Here is a 5,762-nt window from a genome sequence, read left to right as displayed (position 1 = left end):
AAAGAAAAGGGAATCAGGCAAATTTATAAGAAGCCCTCATTGTCTAGAGTTCTGTTTTGTTCACTGACTAAAGGTGAATGCTGACATTATCCCCTTGGCGAGGCGAACGATTCCTGGAGAGCTCAAAGGGCTCAGAGCTGTCTCTAGGGAGGGCGATGGGTAACAGTCATGGCCTGCGGATCTGTATTTTCCTGTAGGGAAGCACTTTGGGGTTTCCCAAGGCTACGGGTGTTAGAGCAGAGAGGAAGCTGGTTCCAGAAGCGAGGACACTCACGGGAGCCAAGGAAGCCCACTAGGTGTGACCTTGGGCTGGGAGGACGGGGAGAGGAAAGGGTAGCCGCCCTCTGGCTGGAGATGAGCCCTGTTGGATCTGGACATTCACCCAGTCAAATCACAGAGACCTGCCTGTAAGCCTTCTCTGCTTTGTGGAGCTCTCTCCTAACAGGGCTGGAGGGGGTTACTGGCAAGGACTAGCATCCTGAGCTCTGCCGTAAGCCCGAGTTTCAGGTGTGAGTCCTAGTTCTGATACTGTGTGACCTTGGGCAAGTGACTTAATATCTTTCACACTTGCCTTCTTCCTTCCAAAATGGTGCCAAAGGTGCTTCTTTCATAGGTGTGCAGGGTACTTTAAGTGAGGTAACACATATCTAGAAAGGCATTAGAGGACTCAAGATATGGCAGCTGTGATCATTCTTAAGTTTACAAGGAATGTGTCTAATGTCTGGTTCTGTCAAAGACGCAGAACATGTTTGCAGCAAGATAAGGCAAGCAGGACAAGGTAAGGCCTCGACCTAGCATCAGATCTGTTGGGTGGCTAAAGTCGGGGACAGGGAACTGGGAAGGCTCCTAGGATGGTCTGGGTCAGGGGGATGAGACACAGTGTGAGGGTTCCACACCTGCGCCATGTTTATCTTGCAGATATCTGGTAGACAAGATGGAGGATCATCTCGCCTGCCCCGGCCAAAGAGAGGCAACTGGGATTTCAGGACAATCCACAAGAGGTCTGGGCCAGCAAACATTCACTACCAGGAAGTCTGACCACAGGCAGCAAACTCGAGCTCTGTGTCTGTCTGACTCTACTGCAGAATTATTTAGCAGAGCTAATGGAATGAAATGTCTGCTGGGGATTCCAACCTCTTTTCTCTATTTGATTGCTATTGAAATCTGACCTTGGGTTTGTGGGGATGAAGCATCAGATAAACTCAGTATAGCTATCTTGGGTGGTTGGGGTCAAGATGATCACTTCTGATAGCACCTAGAGAATACAGGATGTTTGTGTGACTATTCATATGTGCAAGTCCCCCTTGTCCCCATGATCTCAGTTGCTCCTCATAGAAAGGCTGCATGACAGGTGGGTGAGGCAGATGGTACCATTATTCCCATTTAACAGTTGAGCAAAGCAAGACTCTCAGAAGTGATAGAACTCATTCAAGTTCACACCACCAGAAGGTTGGAGGGTTGGGACAAATAGTTAGGAAGGCTGACTTCAGATACTCTCTTTTCCCACCAAGTGTTTCTTGGGTTTGAGAATTTTATCCTTATGTATTTGGGCTTTGATGTCTAGAGGCAGCCCTGCCATGAGGTTTCATGGGCAAGGAAGCCAGCAAGGGAATTGGGGTTTTTGTTGTCCCACATTCACCTGTCACAGGTTAAGGGGGAGCTAAACCCCAGGGACTTCCTATTTCCTTGACAAATCGGCTTCAGTAATCCAAGTGCAATGCTTTGGGAAAAAAGTCTGAGGTGTGGAATGGCGGAAGCAAAAGCCCCTTAAAGCTGGCCTCCCTCTCTCCAACCCCCAGACCTCCAAAAAGAGTTAAAGGGGCCCTGAGGGATCGGAGCAAAGCCTTCACACCATCACCCACAGTCACCTTAGCCAGAAAGGTCCCAGAAGGTTCTGCATCCCTTTCGTCTAGTGATGGACCATGTTAACAGTGCTCTCAGACTCACTTTAGAGGAAAGATAGGGTTTAATGTGGAGTCCTTGGGGTTGTGTGGTAGCAGCTCCCACTAATTTTTTCGCTGAATTATCCTGAAAAGGAGGATGCTTTCCTGACACAGTTTGTAACTAGCAACTCACCTACTTTCTGTTTTGGCTTGGGGACCCACAGTGATTTCTATATATTTAAAAATCTAGAATTTGTGCCTAACTTCTAACAGGGAACAATGGAAATGGACATTGTTGTTCCTCCTCCCAAGCTGGGCCTGGGCAACTCTACTATTCCACTTTCCATCATCGTGGCTCTGAGGAGGCTAGGGCCACCTCCATGACACGTGACCAAGTCTGGCCAATCAGAGCCAACCACAGGCCCGAGATCACAGTGACCCAACCCACCATAAATCAGAGTCAATGAGATTAGCTGTGATACTGTTGGAGCTTTTAGAAAACAGGCATTCTCTTCCTGTTGGAGCTGCCAGGGTGAGCAGGGGAAACACCACACAGAGCCTAAGAACGAAGGTCACGGAGAAGAAAACAAATTCAAGAGGTAGAAATAGACCAGGATTTAGCCAAGTCTAAAGCCATGCAAGCCTTGGTCTTTCTGGTTTATGTAAGCTAATAAAGTCCCCTTTTTTGCATAAGTCAGTTTGCCTTGGGTTTTTTATAGTTTGGATATGAAAAAAAAAAATAATGCCCTGACAGTATTGGTAATTTCCTATACATGTTTTGCTATGTAAGAAAGTATGATGAGACCCCAGATCCTAAAATAAATCAATTTTCAGAGACTGAGGTTTATAGAATTCACTTTAACGTAAGACTCACTAACCAGCATATTCTGTGGCATCTCTTCATTGTTACTTGTGTCCTCAAAGAATACAGCATTTTTCTGATTTCATAAACATGTAAGCTCTTCCGTGCTGGCTCAGATGATGCCCTCACCAGCCCTGAGTTTTTTAACCATGGCCTAAAGCACAATTTTTGTGGGTTGGTGACTTCCAAGGGATCATTTTCAAAAAGTAAGACATGACTTACTGTAGAGCCCACTGTATCATACAATCGTACTCCTAGATGTTTACCCAAGAGAAGTTAAAACATATGTGCACACGAGGAACCATAGACAAAGGTTCATAGAGCTTTCTTTATTCAAAGTAGCCCCAAACTGGAAACAGCCCAAACGTCCATTAAAGGAATGGATAACAAGTTCTAGCATAGTCACGCAAGGAACGGTACTTAGCAATGTATACAAAGGAATAAAATACTGAGACATGCAACAGCACGTGGGTGAACCACATATGTGCCACACCGAATAAAAGACCCTAGACACAAGACAGCACATGCTGTCCAGTTCCATTTGTTGTCAGTTCTAGAACAGGAAAAACTTATCTATAGTGAGGTTAAGCACACCAGTGGTTGCCAAGATCACATGTGGGGTAGGAGAATTGGTTGCAAAGGGGCACAACAGACCTTTCTTGGGTAAGTGAAATGTTTTGTATCTTGATTGGGGTGATGGTCTCACAGGTGAATACACCATGAAACTGTACAAAATGTGTCTATGGGGATGCTTGGGTGGCTTAGTCATTAAGTGTCTGCCTTTAGCTCAGGTCATGATCCCAGGGTCCTGAGATCGAGCCCCGTACCAGGCTCCCTGCTTGGTAGGAAGCCCGCTTCTTCCTCTCCCACTCCCCCTGCTTGTGTTCCTTCTCTCGCTGTGTCTGTGTCAAATAAATAAATAAAATCTTTTAAAAATAAATTAAAAAATAAATAAAATGTGTCTATGTAAAATATGCATATGTATATATGTAAAAAAGTTTTTTTTTAAGTGAGATATTTCCCTAGGATTTTCTTCTTTTTTTTTTTTTTTTAAGATTTTACTTATCTATTTGAGAGAGGTGGAGAGAGACAGACAGAGTGTGAGCAGTGGGGAGCAGGCAGAAGAAGAGGGAGAAGCAGGCTCCCCGCTAAGCAAGGAGCTGATTGGGAGCCTTGATCCCAGGACCCCGGGATCATGACCCCAGCTGAAGGCAGCCGCTTGATTGACTGAGGCACCCAGGTGCCCGTCCCTGGGATTTTCTTTCCTTTTTTTTTCTTTTTTTTCTTTTTTTTTTTTAAAGATTTTATTTATTTATTTGACAGACAGAGATCGCAAATAGGCAGAGAAGCAGGCAGAGAGAGAGGAGGAAGCAGGGTCCCCAATGAGCAGAGAGCCCAATTCGGGGCTCAATCCCAGGACCCTTTGACCTGAGTCAAAGTCAGAGGCTTTAACTCACTGAGCTACCCAGGCACCCCTCCCTAGGATTTTCTTAACTTCAAGACTCATGATGTTTATATTTAAAATAGTATCATAAAATTTTAGTTTATAAATACTTTATTATTATATATTATATTAATATATATTATTATCATAAAACTACCATGAGGTCCATAAAATTGTCCAAATATACAATTTACTATCTTCGTATTTTTATTCCTGCTGTCCCTTTAACTTGGAATACACTGTTCCTCTTCTCTCCTTGACAAAATCCTATGTATTGTCCCATTCTTCACTCATTCATTCATTTCCCAAATATTTATGGAGTGCCAGATCCTGTGACAGGCTGTGGCGCTGTCGAGACATATAAGTCAGGGGCCCTGCCCTTTAGGGACATATACTAGAAAACAGAGTTTTACTTGAATGCCCAGATCTATATGCCTAGCATTTTTTGGCTGACAAAAAGACTGTCAAAGACTATTATCCTGGAGGCTACAGGCCACTCTATTACATTACCTAAAAGTGTGACGGTAATTCCATACCCATGTATTTTACTGCTTCCCTAAAAGGTTCTATGTTATCTTTAAAGAAATAGAATCATTGAGGAGGCTAACAAGACAGGAGGAAAACATCTCTGAGAAGTTAAAGGGAAACTTGGTTTCAGTGCATTTCTACGTCTATGATGAAAACATGACAAAATACTGGGACGTAACTCAAATGAAAGGGGAATCGAAACAAAGTGATAGTTGCCAGCTTTCTCAGATGGGGCTGGAGGCTCACCTGGGCTTGGTGGTCTTTTAGACAGACTGGAGACTGGACCCCAGCTGACAAGTTTGCTGGTGGCATCTTTTAACATTGTAGGGTATTTTTAGAAAATCCGTTACTTTAACAAGCTTTTAGTAACACTTATTTTTCAATTATTTACATTTTCTTCTGCTCCCCCATCAACTCTGGGTTACAAACCATTAAACCTTTATTTGATTCAAAATATCATCACAAAGATAGGACCTACATAGAGCAAAATTACTAATTTAAATTAAGTGGAATATTAATGTTTGAAAAGACTGTCAAATCACCTTTTTTTTTTAAGTGTTTATTTTGGAATAGTTTTAGACTTCTAGAAAAAGTTGCAAGATAAGACAGTTCCCATATGCCACACATCTTTGTCACAACTAATGAACGATATTGATATATTTTTATTAATTGAAGCTTACGGTTTACTCAAATTTTCTTAGTGTTTATCTAATGTACTTTTTAAATTCCAGGATCCCTTTCAGAATGCCACATTACTTTGATCATCATGTCTCCTTAACCTCCTCTTGGCTCTGATAGGTTCTCAAACTTTCCTTGCTTTTGATCACCTGGACAATTTTTAGTACTGGTCAAGTATTCCCTAGAATGTTCTGTGACTGGGATTTGTCTGATGTTCTCCTCATGGTTAAACTAGGGTTATGGGTTTTGGGGAGGAAGATCACAGAGGTAAAGGCTCATTCTCATCACATCCTATGGAAGCTACATGCTGTTGATGTGTCTTCTCACTACTGATGTTGATCTTGGTCACATAGCTGAGGTAAGAATT

Source organism: Mustela putorius, unplaced genomic scaffold (genome assembly GCF_011764305.1).
Source record: "Mustela putorius furo isolate JIRA1106 unplaced genomic scaffold, ASM1176430v1.1 tig00003870_pilon_pilon_pilon, whole genome shotgun sequence".
NCBI lineage: Eukaryota > Metazoa > Chordata > Mammalia > Carnivora > Mustelidae > Mustela > Mustela putorius.
This window is presented reverse-complemented; position numbering follows the sequence as displayed.